The sequence below is a fragment of the Lissotriton helveticus genome, chromosome 9 (genome assembly GCF_964261635.1).
Source record: "Lissotriton helveticus chromosome 9, aLisHel1.1, whole genome shotgun sequence".
NCBI classification, from domain to species: domain Eukaryota; kingdom Metazoa; phylum Chordata; class Amphibia; order Caudata; family Salamandridae; genus Lissotriton; species Lissotriton helveticus.
The window spans coordinates 136669723-136684863 of NC_136070.1; the positions used below are offsets into that span (position 1 = coordinate 136669723).

The 15141-nt window shown below is 41.9% G+C and overlaps 1 protein-coding gene across 2 annotated transcripts in view; it reads left to right on the forward strand.

The window, feature by feature from the left end:
- The first annotated feature begins 4064 nt into the window (after window positions 1-4064).
- SPTBN5 (spectrin beta, non-erythrocytic 5) overlaps window positions 4065-15141 on the forward strand; it is a 2054098-nt gene continuing 2043021 nt past the window's right edge. For both annotated transcript variants that reach the window (XM_078659643.1, XM_078659644.1), the window contains exon 1: window positions 4065-4205. The gene's annotated coding sequence lies outside the window, so the exon portion shown is untranslated. The remainder of the gene's footprint in view (window positions 4206-15141) is intronic.

The following is a 15141-nucleotide window of genomic DNA, read 5'->3' on the forward strand; positions in this document are numbered from 1 at the left end:
TGCTTCTATTTTACCGATTCATAAATACCGAATCGGTAAAATTCGGTATTTATGAGTCGGTAAAATAGAATTACCTACATCTGGCCCTAAATCCCTTCTTGTCTATCCAGGGAGGTTAAACTCCCCCTTGCCTATTCGAGAAAGTTTCTAGTGAACTCTGAGCTAGCTGGCACACATAAACTTTAAGTCTAATATCGTCAGTAGAAGACCTAGTTAACCCCAGTCCTACGTCTATACTATTGAAGATATTATTCCAATGCTTAGAGCCTATTGGGATAATAGGAACTACACTACAAGTGGAGTTGTAATTCTCTAATACTGCGGCCTAGATCTATTATTCACTTTTGCAAACCAGGAATGTGCTTTTATCTTTGTATACTTTTTTAAAGCACTTGGTCATTTGGGCCCGATTACAAGTTCGGCGGTTCATCGGCCCGCCGAACCTGTGGTGGAGGTGCAGTAGCAGCCAGGGACCCTCGCACCAGGGGTCCGACCACCGTAGTACAACTACGTCAGTTGAACCTGCTGCAGCCCGCCAAGCATATTACAAGTTTCCTCACTGCCAGCAGTCTCCTGGTGGTCTTCACACCATGAAACTGCTGGTTGTGAGGAACCGTAGGGTCCCTACAGGGCCTCCTGGTGCCTCAGGCCATGGAGATGCATGCAGGGTGGTCACATGGTGTGCCCCCCTATCTGCATGTATGCCAAGTTTCTGCATGGCTTGGACTTAATAGTCCATGCCGTGCATTACTTGGTTTGTCGTTCCCATTGGGGTGCCTTTTTCAAATACACCGCCAAAGGAACGCCAAAGAACCACCTGCCAGACAGCGACGAAACTCAGAATCTGGCAGGCGGGCAGCGGTTGGGTTTGGCGGAGCGGGGCTGTGGTGGTGGCGTGTTGCCCCCACCATCAAACTCTTAAACAGGCCCTCAGATTTTTGTAGACAAAATATTAAAAAAGTGGATTCATAGTATAAAGACCACCTAGTGACCAGGAATATAGAACATGAGAAGTGCAAATAGGAAATAATGACACCTACCACCTGCACAGGCTAAACATTTTTTATAATTCAGGTCTTTTTGTCCATGACCGTAACATTTTCGGATTGATCTTTTCTTCATATGGAAAAGTTCTTTTATCATTGGTTAGTGACCCAAGATTTAATATTGGATACTAAGGGGTAGATGAACAAAGAATAGTAATAGCAATTTCCAAATAGCGATTTTTTGCGAATTGCTATTTTGTAATCGCTATCACTAATATACAAAGGGCTGATTTAGCTACTATTCCTAAAATAGCGATTCGCAGTGGGTTGCAAACAGATTCATTGCCATCACAGGGATGGTGGCCTGCTGAGGACGGCAGACTACCATGTCTGTGTTTGCTTTTCAATAAAGCAATTTTTTTTTAAACGCCATCCATTTTCCTTAAAGGAAAACGGACTGCCTTTAAAAAGGAAAAAGTTTACGTTCCATTTTGTAAGAGTAGGCAGTTGTCCCTTAGACCAGTGCAAGCTCTTAAAAAATAATTTTTCTACCATTCCTAAAGGGGAAGCGGTCTCTTGGAGACCCCTTCCCATTTGCAAATGGGTTACCATCAACTTTGAGTTGGTGGTAAGGTGCAAATGTTTTGAGATTGCATTTTGGTCGTAAGACATTCATGCATACCAGCGCAAATTGTGATTTGGAAGGCACGACCTAAATACACCCCTTCCAAATACCGATTTGCAAATCCAAATTGCTATTCGGTAACAGGTTACTGAATTGCAAATTAGGCTTAGTACATCTGAAAAGGCATTTATGCGTTTGCAAATGGACCGATTCTATGAATCGAGCCATTTGCGAACACAAAAGGTTTTGTACATCTAAGTGTTGAGAAGCGTACATGTATTAAAAAGAAAGGAAAGAGCAAGAAAGAGAAGAAAACCAAGGATGAGCAATTTGCACATCGACTGGTAAAACTGTAGATGTGAAGAGCTCCATACTTGATCCTGTCACCTACTTTTCACTTGGAGTGTAAGCATGAGGTTTGGAGTGTGTATCAGTGAGCTTCGGATTAGAACAGTGAACACAGATGTGTTGTGGGTAGAGGTGTGTATGTGTGCTTAGTGGGAGAGCTGATGGTTATTGTGATGGTGTCTTTCCTGTTGGAGGTGTATTGATTGAAGGTACTTGAGAGGTGGTGCATGGGGTGTGCAGGTGGATCTGATGAGTTTGGGAGTGTTTTTGTGGGGGAGTGTTTTTGTGTAGGCAGATCTGAGTGGTGTGCTTCATGAGCTGTAGTGTTGTATGTAGCATGCTTATGTGTTCGTTAAATGTGGTGTTTCGGGCTGGACAATGAAGTGTTGTGTGATGTGGTGAATGGATGGATTTGGTGAGGTGTCTTCTAGTCTGGTGTGGTGGTTTAATGTGCCATGTTTGTTCACTTGTGGTGATGTAGTATGATGCAGTACACTGTTTTTTTTGGAGTAGTGTAGTTTGATGGACATGTTGGAATGCATGGTATTGTGTGGTGGTACTGCTAGAAGTAGTAGATATGTGTCATAGTGAAGGGTGGCTAGTAGTGTGGTGATGTGAGTTCCAGAGTGGATGTTACATCTTTGGTAGACGGAGTTTGAGATGAGAGTGCGGGTGTTGGTGGGCTGTAATGCAGTGGGGGAGCATGTTGTGAAATGACTGCGTGGATAGATAATAGCATGGTAGACTGTGTCCAGGGTAGTGTGATGTGTGCTGGGAGGTTTGAATTACATCTTATTTAGGAGGATTTTGTTCTGTTGAGTTGAGTGTTTAGTATGAAACATCCATTGCTTGTGTTAAAACAGCCTGATGATGGATTGGCTGTCGATGTTTGTTGTTTCTTGTGATGTGGGGCAGGAGAGGTTTGACCTTCATGAGAGGGTTAAACAATAATGGGGTAACCCTGTGTCCCTCAGAACCTGGGCATGGATAAGATAAACAACAAACGGTTCTGTCGGGTAGAAGGTACGCTTACACATTTTACTTAACTTTATAGGTGCTGTGAATAGGTTGCTACCCGATTTTAACAAGTGCATTATGAGCACCATTAAGTAAGCGTACCTTCTACCCGACAGAACCGTTTTTTGTTTATCTTGACCTTCATGAGAGGCCAGGTGCAGGGATTTTAGGATTACTGGGGAAGGGGAGTACCTCCTTAGATGTGGAGATCCCTAGGATTCTGCTGCTGAAGGCCGGGTTGCTGAACACCAAGGCTGCTGGTCTTCATTCCACCACATGCCTCTTTCTTCCACCACCCTAAGCTTCAGTTTTTTAATCTCACTCTTGTGAGTTCTTTTTCATTCCCTGCTAAATCCCTTTTGCAGTTTGCCTTCCTCCTTCTTTCTCCCTTTCCTTTCTTTTGCTCTGGGTTGGAAAAAGTGAATTGATGAGAAATAACTCCAGATCCCAAAACATGAGTGTCAGTACCCACAACCTGCAACCACAGGGACAAATTAGCACTAAATGTAAGACAGAGTAGAAAGCTGTTTGCATTTCCCAAGCTTATAAATAATAGAACTCACTGACTTAAACAATTTTATGGCAGATAATGACCACCAAGCTCACCAAACTTGCCCATTTTCCTGCCTGCACTTTATACTACATGTGGCTGATTTACACATTTCTGCAGGGCACGGTATGCTCATTTCACTGCTGAACACGTGTTATATGAGTGATTTGTTCCCTACAATGTTTTTTTTCTGTTTTTACAGGTAAAACAGGATAGTTTCTGGTCATAAGTAAGGCTGCAGTAGCTTGCACATCTTCTGTAGTTTGGTGAGTTGCTGAGTGAGTTGATTACTGTGATTTATCAGGACACACCCATGTCACAAGCATTCCAACCTCTGCCATTCACACCTGTACACTGCAGATGCTGCTCTGTGGACCCGACTCATGTTTTCACTTTAAACAGTAATGAGAGCAGTGAGTGGTTTCAGCCCTTGCAACCTTTATCCCCTGACTTCAGCAGGTCGCTCCTTGTCACCAGGTAAAGGGTTTGCCTGTGAGTTGTAAATGCCTTCTCGCTATTATAAGACTCAAAGGTCGCTCAGATTGTAAAAGAGGAACTAAAAATTGCAGAAGGGCAGAGAGAGCCTGACGCCCAGCGCCTTCAGTCCATTCCCACGCGTCCATGCTGAGCCGAGCTTCTTGGGGTTTGAACTTGAAAAGGTTTTAAAGCAGGAAATTTGGTAAGTCCACATTTTGTTCTCTTGGGAACTAATATAGTTGGGGTTCACCTGAGAATAATTAAACAAACAGGCTGCTTAGCCAAAAGACTGAGTTGGGACTTGTTCTACTGAAACCTTCTAAGAACATCAGAGCAACATCCGAGACCTGCTTACATCTATCAATAGCCATATTACAGGAATCACTATAAACTCTAACTGGCAAGCTAACTGTGCTTCTGGTTTCAGAGAACCACCTGCACCATTTGAATGAAGCAGAAGGCTGATGTTCTTACTTACCGTGTCCTTTCTTGTCTTCCTGTAACCACCCAACACATCCAAGAAAGCACACACCTAAATAGTTACCACTATTTGTAAAACATGGTACATTTTGTTGTGGACCTTTTTCCAGACACTGGGGTATAGATGAGATTGGAGGCACCCTTAACTCTGCTTCAGTGTTGAATTTTCATCTCCTCAATGATTTAGCTCAGGAAGTGATTTCGTAAAACAGCAAATGTTTTCCAAACTAAATAAATATTTTTTAACAATATTTCCAAAATATACTTTGATGGTTGCCTGCCTAAAGTTTGCCCATATGCAGAATACTCAGGCTACTTGCTCATTGTATGATCTGTGTAGTTTCTAAAGTAATGAGGCAAAGGTTCTAGGGCAGCACATCCTAATGGGACCTACATCCTGTTTCACAGTTCCCTCAAGACATAAAGGCAGAATATACAATAATAAGTATTTCTTCACGGTTACATTCACATAAAAAACCACCCTGTCTAATCAGGATGATTGTTAGAATAGTATGGCGGTAACCAGCATCGATAAATGCGAAGAAAGAATCTTTAGTATAGTACTGTTTCCTCTCTTTGTTACTGAGGCAATACATTGAAGGTGGAAGACACACCCGGGTAGTTATAAGTCAAAGGACTCAAGACAAGTAAAGGGCCTTAATCCCACCCCTCCCCCACCCTCATTCAATAACCACCGGGGAGTGCCCTGACCCCTCAGATAAAATTGCTATTTTAAATCAGACCCATAAAATTATGGGTGAAATTCACAAAATTGTTTGGTTGATGGTGTTTTTCTAAATTCTAGGTATAAGAAGCATTTTTGTTAGGATTAAGCTTTGCCACTAGTGATAACAGATGTAAGCCACAATATCAATTAATTTATTGATGATATTATATTAATTGTAAGGTACGTTTGCCATTTGAAAAATGCTTATATTCTGCTTGGATTTGATCAACTTTCTTTCAAAGAAAACATTTTTCTCTCTTCATTTTGTCATGAGAAATCTGATGAATGCTAATATGAGGACATATTTTCTGTAAATTCAGTAATTTTCAAAATTCAAACACATCTTCCTCATACATGTAATAAGAATGCCTGATTGAAATAAGTACTTCAGACAGAAGCAGTACCCTGTCACTTTAGTCCCTAATGTTCTACTGTAGCTTCACCACAGAGTTCTAATAAACAACTAGAATGCTAACATGTTATACTTGTGATGACACTGAGGCACTCCTAACCCCAAGGCTGCTGGAATGTGGCATGGTGAATTTAGAGCTTTTCCATTAGAGAAGGTTTAAGTAATGAGCATAGAGGGCGTTCATGCACATAGCAAATACGATTTTGGGAAAATATATGTGGGCAAATGTGGGTCTTAAATCATTTATGGCACACAATATTTTTAAAGGGCTTCAAATAACTGGGAGAAATCTCTACCTAAGTCCAGCATCCCTCGTCCCCATCAGTTTCTTTAGACCATTCATCTTCTGAATCCTAGCACTTCCACTATTTATTCATGGAAACATTTCGGTAGACATGGCACTTTTTAATTGTCCATTTATATGCATGGGGCAGATTTAGTTGTGAGGAGCAGAAAGCAAATTTAAAACAGATCTCATATTTACAATAAAAAGATAATTGCTTTTGTATGTAGTGAAGCAAAACCAAAGGGGATGATGGAAGGAGTGTTGAACATTGCAAGCACGCTCCTCCAGTCAACTGATCTGGGTTTAATCCATCATCATTCTTCAGCTCACTCCGCCACCCCAGTTCAGACATGGCCATATGCAAATCAGTCTGACCCTGTGCCTCACGGGAACAGTCCAGCCCAAAATGCTAAGCCATGTCTTCCCTGGACCGGAAACAAGCATCCTGGGATCGGTTTCTGGCTAATCAGCCGTCATCAGCCAGGCAGCTTGAATCCAGTAGCAAAGTGAGCAAGGGACCTATGTCTGGGCATACCCTGCCAACTTAGGGCGAACATAGCAAAACCAAAGGGGATGATGGACGGAGTGTTGAACATTGCAAGCAGTGTAGCTTTTTGATTACGGATAGGACAAAGGTGTGTTTGACAAGTGAATTACAAGGGTTGTGCATCTGCTAAACGTAGAAAATTAGAAATCAAATGTCTGCAGCATGGGAGGACTTTGTGGGGGAAATATGTGCATCAGATGATGCTCAAAGGTCACCAGTAAGGAGACAGAACAGTAAAATGTGTAATAAATGAAGAATCCGTTAAGGAGCAGATATTTATAAGATGGGGAGGCTGATTAATAGCCACCAGAGAGAGTTAAATGCTGAGATTCGTTAATATTTCTCTATTGATTCTCTTTGTTGCTATCTCAGGCTGACATTTCTGGCTATTTTTATCTAGAACACAAACATCATCCTAATTGTCCGTTGCATTACACCAGGGTCTGGTTGACTTTAACTGCTTGCTTAGGTCATCAAGTCAACTGATTACATTTCCGGATCCCCTGCCACAGCTGGCGCAGCTGACTCTTGATGTGATGGGTGGGGTCGTGATGCCTTTCACCATTAGTGTATTTATTCCAATGCTTGAGGCGGCAGGGTCATGGAAACTGAAGAGCAAGTTCTTGGGCTACGAAGTAACTTCTGGCATCCACCTTCTAGCAAAGAAAAAATCCTCTCGTCTCCTGTTCACAGATTCTGCATTCAGTTGTCACTCTTAATTCATATACACTGCAGCTCGTGGCCACGCATTGCCACGTGAAACAAATACTACACACTTCAGAGCAGCTTAGTTAATATTTAAAGAAAATGAACACTCTCCCCTACATTCCTTTTCCACACCAGAACCGACATTCTCACTGTGAGCCGTTGATTTTTTTGTTCCAGCTTTCGTAGGTTTATCCACAATTATATTTAACACATGGCTTCTGCGGTATGATAAATAGATATCACTTCTTACGAGCAACCTATGCCCGTACTATCCTAATGCTACCAAAGGCATCTTCATACCAGCAAATAACAAGCATTTGCAATGCAATCGGTCTGGCCTTTGGGACCTTATATGTATTTATCTATGCAGCACATAAGCCTGAGTGCTGAAACATCAACTGTTCTTTAACATGGAGGGAAAGTAAGCACCAAACTGCGTGACACGCCAGGTATGAGAACACATGGAGAGAAATATTGCCTTTCAGTGGGAAATGGTATAGTCCAAAGCTCTGTTTTTAATATAAAATCAGGGCTTTTGGTGGTCACATCACTGAAAGTACAAGATTTGGAAAAAATATTATTGTCTACGGGTGCTCGTGGAAGACCATTTCATGGATTGGAATCTGGAGAATGCTAAAGTGATTCTCGTATTTTACTGACCTCTGCTGGTCTTTTTCTATCAAGAAAGTTAAATAGAGGCAATTGCCAGAAAAATTAAAAAAATAAAGTCCCTAAGCAGAAAGCAATTCTGGTATTTTAATGACCTCTACTGGTTGTTTTCTATCAAGACAGTTAAGTAGAGACAGTTGAACAGAAAAAAAGTCCCTACGCAGAAGCAGACAAGTCCTAGGGATGATCTCCAGAGCCCACAAAGTACATACACATATAAGTATATACTAAAGTATATACAAGAGGTCTCGAATGCTCGACCTAAAATACAGAAGAAAGACCGTTAGTCTTTCCTTTACCAAGAGTACGAGTTTAATATTAATACAGACGGGAATCTTGTACATACTAAAAATATTCTCTGATTAAAGCTCTTCATATCAAGGTCTGGTCTAAATAGTTCAATAACTTTTGAAAACTCAATATTCTTCCCCAAATAAAAAATCAAGCTTCGGCAATGCAAATAGGCCTGGCTTTTCACTGAAACATTCTTTACAACAACTAGTGAGTTTAGACGCTCAATGAGTCATATTCATACATGAACTCTGTCAATTATTCTTAGCATTCATGCGTCCATTCATCCACCCACTGACTCATTCTTGCAGTCATCTACTTACCCGTCAACAATAAAACACACACACAAACTCAACAAGCATATGCAATATAAATTAAATTAATAAAAGTAGAAAAAAGAAAACATGCCTCCTCTGTCTAGACGTGGCGTGCATATGCCTGCAATAGAAACAAATTAAATATAGTGGTGAGCGTACATCTTGCAAAAGTATTTCGTAGATAAAGTATTGTTATTTTAAAATACCATTGTGAAAACCATATTAAAAGCAATGTATCGCCACCTTGAAGCATTAAAGCAGTGATACACTATCCACAACACAAGTACGAAATGGCCACCCAGAAAACATCACACTGGGCGGCCCTCTTGAAATAGTATTGTGCAAAGGAGATCATTGTTGTACAACTCAAAGATGGCTGACATAATGCTTTCAAACTTAGCAGCAGTCTTTCAAGAGTAAAATAAATGATATATTGTGTAAAATACATTTCAAGATGGCCACCCAGTTTTGGCAGCATTAGCCACCCGCAATACGACTCACAGCAACTAAAGTGGCTAGCGAGCCTGGTAACCCTGTCTGACAAGTTACCAGAAGCTCTACAGAAAAAAAAGTAAAGTTAAATGAGAAGGAGAGAAATATAAAGGGACAAATAAAAGGAGAAATGGAAAGTTAAAAGACTGGCACTAAAGCAAAGTAATTTTCTGGCAGGTATGCACATGTGAGAGCCGATGACAGCAGTGGGCTGACCTATTGCCCCATGCTGTATGCTGTAATGGGCAGAAGAAGAAAGTGAATATAACACTGGAACACACTCCTGGCAAAAGAGGGCTGACAAAAAAAGCATTTGTTTGGTATACAGATGCTTTTTTTATTGTAAAAGCCCCCATGCCGCAGTTTCACTTTAATAGCGGTTGAGCACCTTTTGTTAGACACAGCTTTTTCAAAGAAAGGGGCTCGGCCTTCATGCACGTGAAAGTGCAGCATGGGGGCTTTGACAACAAAACAAATATTTGCAATGCAATAGGTCTCGCACTTACAATGCCAATGGGTCAAACTCTTGCAAATTCGAGACCTATTGCATTGCAAATGCTTGTTGTGTTGAGTGATCCGGTAGTATACAGTCCTCGAGTACAACTAGGGTATCTTATCAAGGATAGCATATCAGAAAACTAGGAGTTTCAGCTAGAAAAACACGTCTGAAACACTGACCTAATCTCTGAGGGGGGACCTGACACCGGAAGTGACTGCAAAGGGCGATCAAATACCCAATGAAAAGTAACTGGTTACTGGGCATGTGATATGTTGTTGTGTCACCTGTGCCCCGTTTCCACTTATCTTAGGGTAGAAACACTGCCTGTAGAACGTTTGGGATGATGTTTACAACTATATTCACACACAATACAGAAATTATTCTCTGAGATGCTGCTATCTTTAGTAACTCAATGTCTCTTAGTTTGAATATTTCAAGTTCAGGGAAGTGCTGATGACCACCCACTTCCCTCCAGGCCTTCAGACAGAAGTATCATGATGTACTATTGTACAGACCAATCCTTTGCCTACCTCAAACCACATATATGCACTGCCTGCAACCACAAAACAATAATCCACTGACACCATTGTATCAGTTTCATATTCTCCTGACCTCTCCCTTTGCGGCTTTTTTGTTTATGGGGTTTAGTGCTGGTGAACAGTTTTAAAGCGCGGGGACACACTGTTCCTAGTGTAACCAGGCGCTATATAAAAGGTGTTATTATTATTTATCTACATCAGTGCGTTGTTTGCTGCACCCAGAAGTAGGTCAGCAGCATGCGGGGTACCACACCCTCCCAGGTATCAGACAGCTACATATCTAGACTTTCTACCTCATCCCACTTGGGATGTAGTGCTGGGGACCATTTGCAGGTAACGCATATGAAGATCAAGCAGACCTCTTGATACTGGAAGAAGTCCAGGAGAAGATAAGTGACCATCTCTACGTTGCCGTCCACATCCAGATCAAGAAGGTGTAATGAAGCACTGCGCATTGTTGCAGCTTACGTAAAGCTAGCCAGGGACATTTAAAATCTTACAGCAAATTAGTTTAAATTGTTGTTTTAACCATTGAACAGCCCATTATTCAGTTTTATAGTCAACACCACGTGGTCAATTTTTGAGAGTTTATGCTGCTTTTCACCCCTGCAGTGCTGGAGGTGATTGGAGGATGACAATGTGATTCTGGTGAAATACACAGCTAAGGGTCCCACCTGTTCTCGAGCAACTTTCTCCACAAACCTGTTTCTCCAGACTGTGGTCCCAGGATATTGAATTCTTGCTGGTGAATGAGATTGGTGTTAAAAGGCAGTTCCCTGTAGTCCTTTTTACAGTATCCCAAAGTATCTCTTTTACGGGGAGCGCCAACCTCCCATTCACCATTGTTTTGCATCACTTTTTTTGCATTAAGGTGGACCTGCCTATGTGCCCTTAGGGTGCTTGTATTTATTATTTCCAAGTCGCAGAGGTACCCTGTTCGTGCAGCGTGGGAGGAGCATCCTCAACCCTCCGCTCTTTTCTCTCCACCTCTCTTCCTCACCCTTTCTTTCTCTCCCTTCCATCCTACCCCCACCTGTTGTCTAGTACCACTACCCAAACCGAGCATCTTAACTCCTACCTATATTGTAGAAGCTCTACCACTACTTCTATCCTAGTACCTCTACCAATCCCCTAGTACCTCTTGCCCGACCTATATGTAGTACCACTATCCCAGATCACACTCCAGACTTCTACCTCTGTTCAAACCCATATCTAAAACTTCCTATAGCATAATACTTCAGTACCTTAGTGACATAGTACTTCTGATCTGTGCATACCCTAGGACCGCTACCGAAACCTAGCACCTTTACTCCTGCTTATACTTTTGTATTTCTAGCACTAATTATACACTAGTACCTCTATAAATATCCAGGTATCTCTTTGCTTCCCTATATGTAGTAAGTACCTCCACCTCAGACCATAGTCTAGAACTCTATCGTGGTCCATACCTAGTATATCCAGCAGTTCATAAAGTATAATGCTTCAGTAACATAGTAGCATAGTACTTCTGACCCTGAGCATACCCTGGTACCTCCACCCTTACGTATACTCTACTCGTACATATATCCTTACACCGCTCTTCCTTCTCTATTCGTTACTCAAGTCGATTTTTTCTTTCCAGTTTTCTTGAACTGCTCTTTCCCACTGCCCTTGACATTTTTTGAGCAAAGGGTTTACACTCATTTTAGAAGTTAGCTCAATGTCGTCAGGCTGGCATTAAATACTTTTGATTTATCCCCGAAATGAGGTTGTGCCCCACGTGAGAGCCTCCTGCATCATAGGAACAAAGGGTATGCAGTACATCTAGTGGTTAGACGAAGGAGAGAGATATGTCAATCATCACCAAGTATGTGCTGCTCTGGAAAGTTTAGGAGGGAAATTCCTCCTGTCGGAACTAGGGCCCTCACACACCCAGCCAGCCAGGTGCCATGCTTCATCATATGGGCCTGCTCCTCGTCGGGTCGCCGCTGCAATACCCGATGGATCCCCATAGACGGGTTCTTTAGCAGAGATCTTTTGTTCCTTGCCGTATGGTGCAGAGGGGTGAGGGTCCTTATAGAGTGTAGATGTGGTGAGGAGTGATTAAAACAAGTTGGATAGTCCAAAAATACTTTTATTCAGACTGGCTATCCACCTGATTAAAAACGTGAAAAGAGTTGCAGGTATCTGAAGTTTATGATTCAATTTAACTACGCTCAACTCTGTGGGTCAACATGTTTCATTGTATCACTATAAGTACTCCCTTGGTTACCTAGTCTGCCGTTTAAGAGATTTAGGCTAACTAGAACAGTCTACAACTCGTGGATAGATGGTATGCCCTATGTGAAGTTATTAACACCACTCATGCGTGGGGAAGGAAGCACATCCTTTTGTTATATTATTCCCTCACACATCCTAGTGGTGTCATGCTTCATCATCGGGACACCCTGCCGCCTAAAAGTCAGGGTGGGCGCGACCGTTTTCCAGGGAGCACTTACTGAAATAGTTTTTGGCCAGGGGATAAAGATTAAAAATCAATGTCAGACCCCAGTTTCCCTTTATTCTTGGATCTGACCGAGATAGTAAAAACAAAGAGTTAAGGGTCAGTAAGGGTATTATGGTCCAAGGACCCTATTGCCAGCATGTTTCTGTCTCTTGCTGCCCCATACAGGGTGCTCTGACTTTCTTCAGGGCGTGGACCCCCTGGAAAATTGGGATAGCAAGAAATTTACCCTATACTATTTCGCAATAAGGGCAGGTAGCTGCACCTTATTTAAACAAGACATTTGTCGTCATAACTCACTCCATCCCAGTTTGGGAGAGGATCAACTCCACGTGGGACCTCATTAAAAGCTGGGGTCGCCCTGTATATAAACCTGTTTGGCTCCCACAGCCTCAACCGAACGTTAAAAAAATGAAAGAAGGTTGCATGTCAGTTTAAACCGCAGAGTGGATTTAATTATTAGAGTGCTTACTGCTAAGTAATTTACCTCTAAGCGCTTTCAAATAAGATGCACAAGAAGCTGTAGAATTCAGACCAAAGGTGGCTAACAAATACGGTTTTCTGAAGGTATCATGCTTGAAAATGGTTCTAAAATCCTACACGTGTTATTGTGCTTCCGTGCTTTATTCATGGGTTAAAATATGTTCTATACTTCCTGCCTCAAAGGGTACTGATTCGTTTAATCACTTTTTTAGGCCGAGCATTCGAGACCTCTTGTATATACTTTAGTATATACTTATTAGGCCGAGCATTCAAGACCTCTTGTATATACTTTAGTATATACTTATATGTGTATGTACTTTGTGGGCTCTGGAGATCACCCCTAGGACTTGTCTGCTTCCGCTTAGGGACTTTTTTTTATGTTCCACTTGTGATGTATTCCTATAGGTTCTGTATCGATTCCCCTATTCCCGGCCCTGTTCTGGTTAATACTTAACTAGCAGCCGACCAACGGTGCAAAAAACAGTTATCTGATTAAGCCACACCACGGCACAGACACGTGTTATCTGATTAGGTAATAACGCATGCCATCTAATTAGACAAGCACTATTCCTCCAGCCCCTGATAAGGCATACGGAGTTCTCAAAACAAATCAAACCTATGACAACCTGGGAAAATCCCTGCGGCCATTGTTTTGATTTCACCGAGAACTTCAGCAAAAGAATGTGCGAACAAGCCCGTTCGTATGACATCCTTATTGACGTATCCATGTCCATCCTTACGTCAATCTCGACACCTTACAGGTATAAATATTACCGACATTGCCTTAAGCAAACACACGCGGTGGTGACGAGATCGGAGCAGCGAGACGCGCTGAGGAGCCCAGCAGAGAGCGAAGCCCACACGCGCTGCCCCGCCTTCCTGACACGCTGAGAACGAGACGCTGTTTTTCTCCTGCCGAGAAATCCAGCTCCGGCGCTTCCAAGCAGCCCTCGCAGGCAGCTGGAATATCAAGACCAGAGACGAGAGATACCAGCCCTCAACCATTCTAGATCTCAGGTACAGAACTGAACAACTCCTTACAGAGAATTCTTGAGTCAGTCACTTGGCAAAACAAACTTAACTTAAACTGCTACTTATCTACTCCCGCCCACGTATTAGGCTTAGGTCAGGTACACTGGGGTAGGCGTGGTTAGAAGCACCAGTTGAGTACGATTAGTCAAATGTATATATGTATGTATCTATTTTATCAATTTTAAATATCATATGGCTTAGAAACCATATCAATGCTTCTACAGTATTATTTTATACTTCTGCTTTTATTGTATACACTTTACTTAACCATAAGTATCGCAATAATATCGATTCATTTCTCTTGTACGAGAAAAGAGACTGATCAATAAATACCATCTTTTATTGAACACGCCCGTCTCTTCCTTTTCTCTACAAACTGGTGAATCTAAGAATGCACGTACTGACTGAGTAAAATAAGTTGTCTTTTGTTTTCACACGACTCTAGAGATACACTCTTGATTGGGGGAGAGCAAAGTTGTCATGTTCTATGGTTGTCAGAAACTAAATCCCTTCTTGTCTATCCAGGGAAGTTAAACTCCTCCTTGTCTATTCGAGAAAGTTTCTAGTGAACTCTGAGCTAGCTGGCAAAACCAAAAACTTTAAGTCTAATATCATCAGTAGAAGACCTAGTTAACCTCTGCCCTAGATCAATAGTATTGAAGATATTATTCCAATGCGCAGAGCCTATTGGGATAATAGGAACTACACTACATGGCGCCCAACCGTTTGGATAGGCGATAAAACTAACGCAAGACATTAGAGTAACTCAGTCGTGCTTTTTTACACAGAACCCCTTTTTTTCCCATAATACTCCAAAGACGTCTGGAGTGGGTAAAAGGTCATATCCGCCAAACCTCGCAGGAGGAGACTCCTATGTATGGTTCTTGGTTTATTCAACATTGAAGGATACACTGTTCCAAAATATTGTGCATCTAATCTTTGTTTCCATAAGAAACCTGATCTGCAAACAAACGGAATAACCTTCTGGACAGTAAAATGTCAGACAGTGAAGGAGAAAGAGAGGCAGCTAGAATAGCAGCTGAACTAGTAGCAGCTGATAATACTCTGCTACAAAATGACCCAAATGCAAAACTCATCCCGGTCAACATAAGAAAATCTATAACTTTAAAACTTATAGAAAATGGACTGATATCGAGAGGTGGTACAGTCATAT